Source organism: Pseudophryne corroboree, chromosome 3 (genome assembly GCF_028390025.1).
Source record: "Pseudophryne corroboree isolate aPseCor3 chromosome 3, aPseCor3.hap2, whole genome shotgun sequence".
Lineage (NCBI taxonomy): Eukaryota > Metazoa > Chordata > Amphibia > Anura > Myobatrachidae > Pseudophryne > Pseudophryne corroboree.
The window spans coordinates 120,335,374-120,351,576 of NC_086446.1; positions in this window are offsets into that span (position 1 = coordinate 120,335,374).

The window sequence follows — 16,203 nt, forward strand, 5'->3', positions numbered from 1 at the left end:
GCAATGAGGTAGCTGTGTGAGTAAGATAAGCGACCCTAGTGGCCGACACAAACACCGGGCCCATCTAGGAGTGGCACTGCAGTGTCACGCAGGATGTCCCTTCCAAAAAACCCTCCCCAAACAGCACATGACGCAAAGAAAAAAAGAGGCGCAATGAGGTAGCTGTGTGAGTAAGATAAGCGACCCTAGTGGCCGACACAAACACCGGGCCCATCTAGGAGTGGCACTGCAGTGTCACGCAGGATGTCCCTTCCAAAAAACCCTCCCCAAACAGCACATGACGCAAAGAAAAAAAGAGGCGCAATGAGGTAGCTGTGTGAGTAAGATAAGCGACCCTAGTGGCCGACACAAACACCGGGCCCATCTAGGAGTGGCACTGCAGTGTCACGCAGGATGTCCCTTCCAAAAAACCCTCCCCAAACAGCACATGACGCAAAGAAAAAAAGAGGCGCAATGAGGTAGCTGTGTGAGTAAGATAAGCGACCCTAGTGGCCGACACAAACACCGGGCCCATCTAGGAGTGGCACTGCAGTGTCACGCAGGATGGCCCTTCCAAAAAATACTCCCCAAACAGCACATGACGCAAAGAAAAATTAAAGAAAAAAGAGGTGCAAGATGGAATTGTCCTTGGGCCCTCCCACCCACCCTTATGTTGTATAAACAGGACATGCACACTTTAACCAACCCATCATTTCAGTGACAGGGTCTGCCACACGACTGTGACTGAAATGACGGGTTGGTTTGGACCCCCACCAAAAAAGAAGCAATTAATCTCTCCTTGCACAAACTGGCTCTACAGAGGCAAGATGTCCACCTCATCATCATCCTCCGATATATCACCGTGTACATCCCCCTCCTCACAGATTATCAATTTGTCCCCACTGGAATCCACCATCTCAGCTCCCTGTGTACTTTGTGGAGGCAATTGCTGCTGGTCAATGTCTCCACGGAGGAATTGATTATAATTCATTTTAATGAACATCATCTTCTCCACATTTTCTGGATGTAACCTCGTACGCCGATTGCTGACAAGGTGAGCGGCGGCACTAAACACTCTTTCGGAGTACACACTTGTGGGAGGGCAACTTAGGTAGAATAAAGCCAGTTTGTGCAAGGGCCTCCAAATTGCCTCTTTTTCCTGCCAGTATAAGTACGGACTGTGTGACGTGCCTACTTGGATGCGGTCACTCATATAATCCTCCACCATTCTTTCAATGGTGAGAGAATCATATGCAGTGACAGTAGACGACATGTCCGTAATCGTTGTCAGGTCCTTCAGTCCGGACCAGATGTCAGCATCAGCAGTCGCTCCAGACTGCCCTGCATCACCGCCAGCGGGTGGGCTCGGAATTCTGAGCCTTTTCCTCGCACCCCCAGTTGCGGGAGAATGTGAAGGAGGAGATGTTGACAGGTCGCGTTCCGCTTGACTTGACAATTTTCTCACCAGCAGGTCTTTGAACCCCAGCAGACTTGTGTCTGCCGGAAAGAGAGATCCAAGGTAGGCTTTAAATCTAGGATCGAGCATGGTGGCCAAAATGTAGTGCTCTGATTTCAACAGATTGACCACCCGTGAATCCTTGTTAAGCGAATTAAGGGCTCCATCCACAAGTCCCACATGCCTAGCGGAATCGCTCTGTGTTAGCTCCTCCTTCAATGTCTCCAGCTTCTTCTGCAAAAGCCTGATGAGGGGAATGACCTGACTCAGGCTGGCAGTGTCTGAACTGACTTCACGTGTGGCAAGTTCAAAGGGCATCAGAACCTTGCACAATGTTGAAATCATTCTCCACTGCGCTTGAGACAGGTGCATTCCACCTCCTATATCGTGCTGAATTGTATAGGCTTGAATGGCCTTTTGCTGCTCCTCCAACCTCTGAAGCATATAGAGGGTTGAATTCCACCTCGTTACCACTTCTTGCTTCAGATGATGGCAGGGCAGGTTCAGTTGTTTTTGGTGGTGCTCCAGTCTTCTGTACGTGGTGCCTGTACGCCGAAAGTGTCCCGCAATTCTTCTGGCCACCGACAGCATCTCTTGCACACCCCTGTCGTTTTTTAAATAATTCTACACCACCAAATTCAAGGTATGTGCAAAACATGGGACGTGCTGGAATTTGCCCATATTTAATGCACACACAATATTGCTGGCGTTGTCCGATGCCACAAATCCACAGGAGAGTCCAATTGGGGTAAGCCATTCCGCGATGATCTTCCTCAGTTGCCGTAAGAGGTTTTCAGCTGTGTGCGTATTCTGGAAAGCGGTGATACAAAGCGTAGCCTGCCTAGGAAAGAGTTGGCGTTTGCGAGATGCTGCTACTGGTGCCGCCGCTGCTGTTCTTGCGGCGGGAGTCCATACATCTACCCAGTGGGCTGTCACAGTCATATAGTCCTGACCCTGCCCTGCTCCACTTGTCCACATGTCCGTGGTTAAGTGGACATTGGGTACAACTGCATTTTTTAGGACACTGGTGAGTCTTTTTCTGACGTCTGTGTACATTCTCGGTATCGCCTGCCTAGAGAAGTGGAACCTAGATGGTATTTGGTAACGGGGGCACACTACCTCAAGAAATTATCTAGTTCCCTGTGAACTAACGGCGGATACCGGACGCACGTCTAACACCAACATAGTTGTCAAGGCCTCAGTTATCCGCTTTGCAGCAGGATGACTGCTGTGATATTTCATCTTCCTCGCAAAGGACTGTTGGACAGTCAATTGCTTACTGGAGGTAGTACAAGTGGGCTTACGACTTCCCCTCTGGGATGACGATCGACTCCCAGCAGCAACAACAGCAGCGCCAGCAGCAGTAGGCATTACACTCAAGGATGCATCGGAGGAATCCCAGGCAGGAGAGGACTCGTCAGAATTGCCAGTGACATGGCCTGCAGGACTATTGGCATTCCTGGGTAAGGAGGAAATTGACACTGAGGGAGTTGGTGGGGTGGTTTGCGTGAGCTTGGTTACAAGAGGAAGGGATTTACTGGTCAGTGGACTGCTTCCGCTGTCACCCAAAGTTTTTGAACTTGTCACTGACTTATTATGAATGCGCTGCAGGTGACGTATAAGGGAGGATGTTCCGAGGTGGTTAACGTCCTTACCCCTACTTATTACAGCTTGACAAAGGCAACACACGGCTTGACACCTGTTGTCCGCATTTCTGTTGAAATACTTCCTCACTGAAGAGCTGATTTTTTTGGTATTTTCACCAGGCTTGTCAATGGCCATATTCCTCCCACGGACAACAGGTGTCTCCCCGGGTGCCTGACTTAAACAAACCACCTCACCATCAGAATCCTCCTGGTCAATTTCCTCCCCAGCGCCAGCAACACCCATATCCTCCTCATCCTGGTGTACTTCAACACTGACATCTTCAATCTGACTATCAGGAACTGGACTGCGGGTGCTCCTTCCAGCACTTGCAGGGGGCGTGCAAATGGTGGAAGGCGCATGCTCTTCACGTCCAGTGTTGGGAAGGTCAGGCATCGCAACCGACACAATTGGACTCTCCTTGTGGATTTGGGATTTCGAAGAACGCACAGTTCTTTGCGGTGCTTTTGCCAGCTTGAGTCTTTTCATTTTTCTAGCGAGAGGCTGAGTGCTTCCATCCTCATGTGAAGCTGAACCACTAGCCATGAACATAGGCCAGGGCCTCAGCCGTTCCTTGCCACTCCGTGTGGTAAATGGCATATTGGCAAGTTTACGCTTCTCCTCCGACAATTTTATTTTAGGTTTTGGAGTCCTTTTTTTTACTGATATTTGGTGTTTTGGATTTTACATGCTCTGTACTATGACATTGGGCATCGGCCTTGGCAGACGACGTTGCTGGCATTTCATCGTCTCGGCCATGACTAGTGGCAGCAGCTTCAGCACGAGGTGGAAGTGGATCTTGATCTTTCCCTAATTTTGGAACCTCAACATTTTTGTTCTCCATATTTTAATAGGCACAACTAAAAGGCACCTCAGGTAAACAATGGAGATGGATGGATACTAGTATACTTATGGATGGACTGCCGAGTGCCGACACAGAGGTAGCTACAGCCGTGGACTACCGTACTGTGTCTGCTGCTAATATAGACTGGATGATAATGAGATGAAATCAATATATATGTATATATAATATCACTAGTACTGCAGCCGGACAGGTATATATTATATATTTATTATGTAATGACTGATGACGGACCTGCTGGACACTGTCAGCTCAGCAGCACCGCAGACTGCTACAGTAAGCTACTATAGTAGTATGTATAAAGAAGAAAGAAAAAAAAAAACAACCACGGGTAGGTGGTATACAATTATGGATGGACTGCCGAGTGCCGACACAGAGGTAGCTACAGCCGTGGACTAACGTACTGTGTCTGCTGCTAATATAGACTGGATGATAATGAGATGAAATCAATATATATGTATATATAATATCACTAGTACTGCAGCCGGACAGGTATATATTATATATTTATTATGTAATGACTGATGACGGACCTGCTGGACACTGTCAGCTCAGCAGCACCGCAGACTGCTACAGTAAGCTACTATAGTAGTATGTATAAAGAAGAAAGAAAAAAAAAAACAACCACGGGTAGGTGGTATACAATTATGGATGGACTGCCGAGTGCCGACACAGAGGTAGCTACAGCCGTGGACTAACGTACTGTGTCTGCTGCTAATATAGACTGGATGATAATGAGATGAAATCAATATATATGTATATATAATATCACTAGTACTGCAGCCGGACAGGTATATATTATATATTTATTATGTAATGACTGATGACGGACCTGCTGGACACTGTCAGCTCAGCAGCACCGCAGACTGCTACAGTAAGCTACTATAGTAGTATGTATAAAGAAGAAAGAAAAAAAAACAACCACGGGTAGGTGGTATACAATTATGGATGGACTGCCGAGTGCCGACACAGAGGTAGCTACAGCCGTGGACTAACGTACTGTGTCTGCTGCTAATATAGACTGGATGATAATGAGATGAAATCAATATATATGTATATATAATATCACTAGTACTGCAGCCGGACAGGTATATATTATATATTTATTATGTAATGACTGATGACGGACCTGCTGGACACTGTCAGCTCAGCAGCACCGCAGACTGCTACAGTAAGCTACTATAGTAGTATGTATAAAGAAGAAAGAAAAAAAAACAACCACGGGTAGGTGGTATACAATTATGGATGGACTGCCGAGTGCCGACACAGAGGTAGCTACAGCCGTGGACTAACGTACTGTGTCTGCTGCTAATATAGACTGGATGATAATGAGATGAAATCAATATATATGTATATATAATATCACTAGTACTGCAGCCGGACAGGTATATATTATATATTTATTATGTAATGACTGATGACGGACCTGCTGGACACTGTCAGCTCAGCAGCACCGCAGACTGCTACAGTAAGCTACTATAGTAGTATGTATAAAGAAGAAAAAAAAAAAAAAAAAAAACACGGGTAGGTGCTAGGTGGTATACAATATTATATATATATTATATACAATTATATATATATATATATATATATATATATATATTAAACTCATAAACTGGTGGTGATTATTAAACTGGTGGTCAGGTCACTGGTCACACTATCAGCAACTTGCAAGTAGTACTCCTGAGTCCTAAGCAGACAATCACAATATATATTATACTGGTGGTCAGTGTGGTCACAAACAATGGCAGTGTGGCTGGCACTCTGGCAGCAAAAGTGTGCACTGTACGTTATATGTACTCCTGAGTCCTGAGTCCTGCTCTCAGACTCTAACTGCTCCCCACTGTCAGTGTCTCCCCCACAAGTCAGATAATACAGTCACACTATCTCTCTCTATCACTTCAGCAAGTACTAGTAGTAGTAGTACTCCTCCTAATGCTCCCCAAAATTACTACTGTGTCTCTCTCTGTCTCACTCTCTTCTCGAATCTCTATAAACGGAGAGGACACCAGCCACGTCCTCTCCCTATGAATCTCAATGCACGTGTGAAAAATGGCGGCGACGCGCGGCTCCTTATATAGAATCCGAGTCTCGCGATAGAATCCGAGCCTCGCGAGAATCCGACAGCGTGATGATGACGTTCGGGCGCGCTCGGGTTAACCGAGCAAGGCGGGAAGATCCGAGTCGCTCGGACCCGTGTAAAAAAAACTGAAGTTCGGGCGGGTTCGGATTCCGAGGAACCGAACCCGCTCATCTCTAGTTTCCATGAGGTTGTTAGGCGGACACGGTGAGCGGATGTCACTGGACTTGATACGGCACACCTAGAGTGGTGTGTGTAGTTCCACAATCCGAGGGTTTGTCTCAAGGTGTTAAAGTCGAGTGCTCTTAACGCGTTTCTCCGTTGTACATATCTAACGGTTTCATCAGAAGATAATCACCCTTCTTTGACACCTCTATTTAAACTAGATATCCTCCAATCCAAGACTTCTTTTCATTATCGGAGGCAGGTGTGTTTTAGGTGTGTATACACCCAGTTCTTTCCTTGTGACCAATTTTATTCAGCAGTTCAAAGTATATAATATATACAATACTGAATTTCTATTATAAAAAAAAATATATATATTGTAAAATACAGCAATCACAAATAGAATACACAATGAACATTATTTAAATATAACTATAAAACTAGTAAAAGCAGCATTCGAGAGGTAGAGACCAAACTATCTACTTTCATCAGAGGAGACAGGTGGATACAGACCATTTTTACTTCCTTATCCAGTTGTACCTGTTTAGCTCAATATGAAGAGCTCCCGACCCACAGCTAGCCACCCCGGGTTCAAAACCATACAGTACTCAGCTGTACACCGGACACTCAAATATTTTCCCATATTTTCAATTTATCATCTACCGTATCCACTCGTCTTCCTATGTTGACATTTTCTCCAGATTAAATAGATATCCATCGATATTTAAAAAAATCTCATAGTATTAGTTTTACTTAGGCCAGACCGTATATATTCATATCCCACTATCCATTTATACTTTGCACCCATATGGATATCAAAAAAGGGGGGGGGGGGGGAGAGAAAAAGGGGGGGGGGAAGGTCGGGAAAAGAAAAGGGGAATGATACAGTAGTCCCTAGCTGAGGACACAGAGAGAGGAAATGCAGATATTCTTATCTCATATATTATTAATTTCAATGTTGTCATTCAGACCCAAGGGAGATAGAGAACCCAGTGAAAATATCCAGAAAGCCTCTCTTTTACAGAGACGGTTAAGCCTATCCCCACCTCTAGCAGTGACGGGTATATGCTCGATGCCCTGCAGTTCTAAGCCCTCTATTTTACCCTGATGTTTTCGTTGAATATGCATAGACAAACTATGTGTTTTTGCTCCTTTCACTATATTCCGTTTATGTTCTAAAAATCTTGTATTGAGTTTACGAGTTGTGCGACCCACATACTGAATGCCACACTTGCAAGTTATTAAATAGATTACATATGTGGCATTACAGTCTATTCTGCTCTTGATCTCAAAATCGGAATCGCATACAGTAGAATGGAAGCTAGTGCTGTTATGTTTAATGAATTTACAAGTCATACAGCCCACCCGTCCACACCTAAAGCAGCCCTTTTTTTGCGGCACCGCACTGAGCCAGGTTTCACTGGTTCTCTCTGTCTCAGTCGAACTCACATAGTGGCTAGAAGTTAGGAAGTTAGGAAGTTCTGTAGGCTTTGTGTATTCATCTTCATGTTTCGGTTTTGCAAAACCACCTTCACATGCTTTGGTTTTGGATTTGTGTTTATTTTAAACAGATTGCTAAAAACAGCTAAACTCATGTATTTTGTCCTCTTTTTGTTCCTACAGTATTAATAACCCAAATAACATAAATTTCCAGTCATTTACTGTCGATTTTGACCAACTTACAGTTTACAATATTGTTCACCAATATAGACCAAAAGCTGGCTGGCTAAACTAAGCGACAAAGCGACATTATTTTTCCCCCAGCCAGAGTAACACCCCCTACCAATATTTCTATCAATGTTGACAACACCATCATCTCCCCCGTTCCCCAACTCCGCTACTTGGGCGTCACTCTTGACTTCCCGCATCCAAGCTCTGGCGCAATCCTGTTGGTTTCAGCTACACAACATTGCTCGCATCAGGCCATTTCTGTCCCAGAGTGCAACTAAACTTATCATCCACTAACTGGTCATCTTACCGCTCAACTACTGCAACGTTCTCCTCACTGGCCTCACTTGCTCCCATATTGCTCCCCTCCAATCAGTCCTCAACTCCGCAGCTAGGCTTATCTTCCTCTCCAGCCACTCCACATCTGCCACTCCCCTTCGACAAAATCTGCACAGGCTCCCATTCTCCTACAGAACCCTCTTCATACTCTTCACCCTCACATACAAGGCCATCTCTAACCTCCTCTCCCTTCATACCCCTTACGGTCGGGCAATGACCGGCGCCTCTCCTCTACCCTGGTCAATGCTTCCCATGCTCGAGTTCAAGATTTTGCCTGTGCTGCACCCCTTCAGTGGAATGTGCTCCACCGCACCATTAGACTCTCTCCGACCTTGCAAAGCTTCAAACGAGCACTGAAAACCCACCTATTCATCAAAATGTACCCTTCCGATGCATAACCTAGTCCTGAGGCTGCTCCTCCATCCCCCTGCCTCATGGTTTGACCATCTCTGCTTTGCTTACATCCTGCCATCAGGCTACCTCCTGCTTGCTTGCACCTCATGTCATCTGTCTGTCGCTCTTCCTACTAGATTGTAAACTCCTCAGAGCAGGGCCCTCTTTTCCCTTGTTGTCAAAACCCTCTTCTCAACAAATTTCACTCACAGCCCTCTCCTACTCAGCGACCATCTTTACCTGCTTTTTCTCCTGCTGGTAAAAGCTCATCTCTATCTATGGCCACCAGCAACTAGTAGTATACTGATCACTCACTCGCTACTTACATCTAAGCTATATTATGTTTTGAGAATTGTGGTGCTCTTTGTTACCTGTACTCTATTTCTGTTATTTATTTACTGTAATGTTAAGTTTTGTATCCCTGTGCTGTTCTTTGTATGGCTCTGCGAAACACTTGTGGTGCCTTATAAATAAAATGTAATAATAATAAAAGCAGCGGCACAAACATATGGCAGTTGAATATATGTGATATCCACCTAGGTACAGTAAGTATCACAGAAGCCTGACAGGAATATACAGTATCTATCAATGTCTATTCAATACACATTGCACTTCAAGGTAGATTACCTGCAGACATTATCTTTACAACTTCATTGTAGGAATATAGTTAGCTGGTATGCTTTGATGAAGCTCTCACTTTTTGCTGGGAACGCAAGAAAAAGTTTCACATTTGAAAATAACTATGAACAGAGCATGCACATCTACAAGCAGAAAAGTACATTTCAGTATTTAACAACTTATCACACTAAACTGCAAAACAAAAACAATTACATTTAAGTAGTGATGTGCACCAGAAATTTTTCGGGTTTTGTGTTTTGGTTTTGGATTCGGTTCCGCGGCCGTGTTTTGGATTCGGACGCGTTTTGGCAAAACCTCCCTTAAAATTTTTTGTCGGATTCGGGTGTGTTTTGGATTCGGGTGTTTTTTCAAAAACCTCTCAAAAATCATAGAATTTCGGGGTAATTTTGATCCCATAGTATTATTAACCTCAATAACCATAATTTCCACTCATTTCCAGTCTATTCTGAACACCTCACAATATTATTTTTAGTCTTAAAATTTGCATCGAGGTCGCTGGATGACTAAGCTAAGCGACCCAAGTGGCCGGCACAAACACCTGGCCCATCTAGGAGTGGCACTGCAGTGTCAGACAAGATGGCACTTAAAAAAATTGGCCCCAAACATCACATGATGCAAAGAAAAATAAAAAAAAGAGGTGCAAGATGGAATTGTCCTTGGGCCCTCCCACCCACCCTTATGTTGTATAAACAGGACATGCACACTTTAAGAAACCCATAATTTCAGCGACATGGTCTGCCACACGACTGTGGCTGAAATGACTGGTTGGTTTGGGCCCCCACCAAAAAAGAAGCAATCAATCTCTCCTTGCACAAACTGGCTCTACAGAGGCAAGATGTCCACCTCATTATCATCCTCCAATTTCTCACCCCTTTCACTGTGTACATCCCCCTCCTCACAGAGTATTAGTTCGTCCCGACTGGAATCCACCATCACAGGTCCCTGTGTACTTTCTGGAGGCAATTGCTGGTAAATGTCTCCACGGAGGAATTGATTATAATTAATTTTGATGAACATCATCTTCTCCACATTTTGTGGAAGTAACCTCGTACGCCGATCGCTGACAAGGTGACCGGCTGCACTAAACACTCTTTCAGAGTACACACTGGAGGGGGGGCAACTTAGGTAAAATAAATCCAGTTTGTGCAAGGGCCTCCAAATTCCCTCTTTTTCCTGCCAGTATATGTATGGACTGTCTGACATGTCTACTTGGATGCGGTCACTCATATACTCCTCCACCATTCTTTCAATGGTAACAGAATCATATGCAGTTACAGTAGACAACATGTCAGTAATCGTTGGCAGGTCCATCAGTCTGAACCAGATGTCAGTTTTCGCTCCTGACTGCCCTGCATCACCGCCAGTGGGTGGTTTTAGAAATTTGATCCTTTTCCTTGCAGCTCCAGTGGCGGTAGAAAATGAAGGAGGAGCTGTTGGCGGGTCACATTCCACTTGACTTGACAATTGTCTCACCAGCAGGTCTTTGAACATCTGTCTGCCGGAAAGAGAGATACAATGTAGGCTTTAAACCTAGGATCGAGCACGGTGGCCAAAATGTAGTGCTCTGATTTCAACAAATTGACCACCCGTGAATCCTGGTTAAGCGAATGAAGTGCTCCATCCACAAGTCCCACATGCCTAGCGGAATCGCTCCATTTTAGCTCCTCCTTCAATCTCTCCAGCTGCTTCTGCAAAAAGACTGATGAGGGGAATGACCTGACTCAGGCTGGCAGTGTCTGAACTGACTTCACGTGTGGCAAGTTCAAAGGGTTGCAGAACCTTGCACAATGTTGAAATTATTCTCCACTGCGCTTGAGTCAGGTGCATTCCCCCTCCTTTGCCTATATCGTAGGCAGATGTATAGGCTTGAATGGCCCTTTGCTGCTCCTCCATCCTCTGAAGCATATAGAGGTTTCCACCTCATTACCACCTCTTGCTACAGCTTATGGCGGGGAATGTTCAGGAGTGTTTGCTGGTGCTCCAGTCTTCGGCACACGGTGGCTGAATGCCGAAAGTTGCCCGCAATTCTTCGGGCCACCGACAGCATCTCTTGCATGCCCCTGTCATTTTAAAAAAAATTCTGCACCACCAAATTAATTGTATGTGCAAATCATGGAACGTGCTGGAATTTGCCCACATGTAATGCATGCACAATATTGGTGGCATTGTCCGATGTCACAAATCCCTAGGAGAGTCCAATTGGGGTAAGCCAATCTGCGATGATGTTCCTCAGTTTCCGTAAGAGATTGTCAGCTGTGTGCCTCTTATGGAAAGTGGTGATACAAAGCGTAGCCTGCCTAGGAACGAGTTGGCGTTTGCGAGATGCTGCTACTGGTGCCGCCGCTGCTGTTGTGGCTGCGGGAGGCAATACATCTACCCAGTGGGCTGTCACAGTCATATAGTCCTTAGTCGGCCCTGCTCCACTTGTCCACATGTCCGTGGTTAAGTGGACATTGGGTACAATTGCATTTTTTTTGGACACTGGTGACTCTTTTTCTGACATCTGTGTACATTATTGGTATCACCTGCCTAGAGAAGTGGAACCTAGATGGTATTTGGTACCGGGGACACACTACCTCAAGAAATTCTCTAAGTCCCAGTGAACTAATACCGGATACAGGACGCACGTCTACCACCAACACAGCTGCCAAGGCCTGAGTTATCTGCTTTGCAACAGGATGACTGCTGTGATATTTCATCTTCCTCGCAAAGGACTGTTGGACAGTCAATTGCTTACTGGAAGTAGTACAAGTGGTCTTCCGACTTTCCCTCTGGGATGATGATCGACTCCCAGCAGCAACAACAGCAGCGCCAGCAGCAGTAGGCGTTACACTCAAGGATCCATCGGAGGAATCCCAGTCAGGAGGGGACTCGTCAGACTTGCCAGTGACATGGCCTGCAGGACTATTGGTGTTCCTGTCTAAGGAGGAAATTGACAATGAGGGAGTTGGTGGTGTGGTTTGCAGGAGCTTGGGTACAAGAGGTAGAAGGGGTTTAGTTGTCAGTGGACTGCTTCCACTGTCACCCAAAGTTTTTAAACTTGTCAAAGACTTCTGATGAATGCTCTCCAGGTGACGTATAAGGGAGGATGTTCCTAGGGGGTTAACGTCCTTACCACTACTTATTACAGCTTGACAAAGGCAACACACGGCTTGACACCAGTTGTCCGTATTTCTGTTGAAATAATTCCACATCGAAGAGGTGATTTTTTTGGTATTTTGACAAGGCATGTCAATGGCCTTATTCATCCCATGGACAACAGGTGTCTCCCCGGGTGCCTGACTTAAACAAACCACCTCTCCATCAGAATCCTCCTTGTAAATTTCCCCCTCAGCGCCAGCAACACCCATATCCTCATCTTGGTGTACTTCAACAGTGACATCTTCAATTTGAATATCAGGAACTGGACTGTGGGTGCTCCTTTCAGCACTTGCAGGGGGCGTGCAAATGGTGGAAGGAGCCACCTCTTCCCGTCCAGCGTTGGGAAGGTCAGGCATCGCAACCGATACAATTGGACTCTCCTTGGGGATTTGTGATTTAGAAGAACGCACAGTTCTTTGCTGTGCTTTTGCCAGCTTAACTCTTTTCATTTTTTAGTGGGAGGATGAGTGCTTCCATCCTCATGTGAAGCTGACCCACTAGTCATGAGGAACATAGCAGAGGGCCTTAGCCGTTCCTTGCCACTCCGTGTCGTAAATGGCATATTGGCAAGTTTACGCTTCTCCTCAGACGCTTTTAATTTAGATTTTTGGGTCATTTTACTGAACTTTTGTGTTTTGGATTTTACATGCTCTCTACTATGACATTGGGCATCGGCCTTGGCAGACGATGTTGATGGCATTTCATCGTCTCTGCCATGACTAGTGGCAGCAGCTTCAGCACTAGGTGGAAGTGGATCTTGATCTTTCCCTATTTTACCCTCCACATTTTTGTTCTCTATTTTTTAATGTGTGGAATTATATGCCAGCTGCAAGATACAGCAATGGACTACTGTACTGGACTACTATATACTGGTGGTCACCACAATGCAGCACTGTACTACTATATACTGGTCCCCACAATGCAGCACAGATATTGAGCACTAATCTGGAGAATAGAACTGAGTCTGACACGGAGCTGCAAGATACAGCAATGGACAACTGTACTGTACTACTATTTACTGGTGGTCACCACAATGCAGCACTGCACTACTATAAACTGGTCCCCACAATGCAGCACAGATATTGAGCACTGATCCGGAGAATAGAACTGAGTCTGACACGGAGCTGCAAGATACAGCAATGGACAACTGTACTGTACTACTATATACTGGTGGTCACCACAATGCAGCACTGTACTACTATATACTGGTCCCCCCAATGCAGCAAAGATATTGAGCACTGATCAGGAGAATATAACTGAGTCTGACACGGAGCTGCATGATACAGCAATGGACAACTGTACTGTACTACTATATACTGGTGGTCACAACAATGCAGCACTGTACTACTATATACTGGTCCCCACAATGCAGCAAAGATATTGAGCACTGATCTGGAGAATAGAACTGAGTCTGACACGGAGCTGCACGATACAGCAATGGACCACTGTACTGTACTACTATATACTGGTGGTCACCACAATGCAGCACTGCACTACTATATACTGGTCCCCACAATGCAGCACAGATATTGAGCACTGATTAGGAGAATATAACTGAGCCTGACACGGAGCTGCAAGATACAGCAATGGACAACTGTACTGTACTACTATATACTGGTGGTAACCACAATGCAGCACTGTACTACTATATACTGGTCCCCACAATGCAGCACACTGAGCACAGATATTGAGATTTTCAGGCAGAGAACGTAGCCACGTCCTCTCCACTCAATCGACAATGCACAAGTGAAAATGGCGCAGACGCGCGGCTCTTTATATGGAATCCGAATCTCGTGAGAATCCGATAGTGGGATGATGACGTTTTCCCCCGTTCAGGTTTTGCGTCTTAGGCGGAAAGAACCGAGGCTACCTCGGACCCGTGTAAACCACGTGAAGTTTGGGGGAGTTCAGATCTCGATGAACCAAACCCGCTCATCTCTACATTTAAGTAAGTCAACAGTTGGGGCCCTGTATTACCACTGTCAGTTATATATTGCTATGGGATCTGGTGACCTGGTTGATGATCATCTGCAGGGCTGTCTTTTTATATGGACTGAATGGGCACTTGCCTAAGGGCCCCAAGAATATAATGGCTGTAGGCTGATAGCTGAGAGTCCCCTTTTTCCAGTGGTACCTGATTTTTGAATATCAGCCCTGGATATCTGGAGATATATGACTTCATGGCAGTGGTCCCTATCCAAGCCTGTCAATTGCCCTTCCTTATCAGGTATCTCAGGTTCTGTATGACTTACAATTTTTCTGAGGGTATACGGCAAAATCTGTGACTCTCCCTTTTTTTGGTGGACATTGACAGCTTGTTTTTACTATGGGCAGAACCAGAGATATCAGCCTTCCAGAAGCTGGTCCCTGCTCCAGCTCCACACACCTTGTACACATTGCTCTGGCTCTTGAATTCTAAACCCCAAGTTCCCAATAACTCCTAAAAGGTGGGACTCTCTAGTTTTTATCCCATTCAAAGCTAAGAAATCTATTTCCAGGAACTGGAGATATCTGCAGTCAGGCAAGCTGCCTTCCCACCGGAAAATGATGAATATTAAGTCCACTCCACTATCCACCCCTCCCCTGCATATTAAACACCCCCTACCACCCTGGAAGTCAGTTTACTGTTCTGCCTCCTGGCCCATCTCCCACCATCTGTGCAGTAAAGGAGTAATTAGCTGAAATTTCTGCTCCAGGACCAACATGCTGAGCGGAAGAGAGAATACCCCCTACCGCCGGCGGGGCATCAAAGCTGCTGCTGATAGCACCCCCCACCCCTACCAATAGAGGATGGGTAGGGGCCCCATCTGCACTGCTTTGCCCAGGGGCCTACACTGCTCTTAAAATGGTCCTGATCAGCTGTGTGTGATTTTGTAGTAATTGTGCAACTATTAGCTGAAGCATCAACGGTAGTGCACTCAGGGCTGCCATCAGAAGTTGTGGGGCCCGGGACTGACAAAATAGGCAGGCATCACCTCACCCCCCCAAAATAATATATATATATATATATATATATATATATATCCTATATAATGGCACAGATCTGTGACTATGTGCCTGTGTGTATAACGCTGGGTGTGGCTAGGAGCTCTCATTGGGCTAGAAGCAGGTCTATCACACCCAGGCCACAGCTGATTGGGTGAGAAATGCCCTCCCACATAGGTTACATCCAATGGGAGTCTCTGCCCTTTGGTTACTGTGTGTTCCCAGAGCAGGATTAACAATGGGGCTGATGCAGTGCCAGATTAAGGTTCACATGGGCCTGGAGCTGAAATTTCTGAGGGGCCTATTGTGTGCCACGAAAGGAGGTGTAACAAGCGCTGTGGTGGTGTGACTAGTGATGTGATATGTGTGCTGTGGTCTAAATAGGGGGTGTGGCCTGTGCTAGGAGTGTGGCTATCTCCATGAAGATCATAGCTAGGGCCTACCATCAACCAACAAGAAAAAGTTTGTTACTACCATATCATACAGAGCATCAGTAACCGCCATATCATGCAGGGAGCATCGCAGTGACCGCCATATCATGCAGGGAGCATCGCAGTGACCGCCATATCATGCAGGGAGCATCACAGTGACTGCCATATAATACAGAGAGCTGTATCAACATGCACAGAAGTAGAAAGGGAGAAATGGTGGGGCAAAACAGAGCAGATGTGGAGAGATTATAAAAGATGGGGGCAAAATGGAGCAGATGAGGAACTGAGGAATCCTGGAAGTAACTGACACAGACACCACTTACTGACACACACTGACACAGATTCCACTTACTGACACAAACACACTGATACACACACACACACACACACACACACACACACACACACACACACACACACA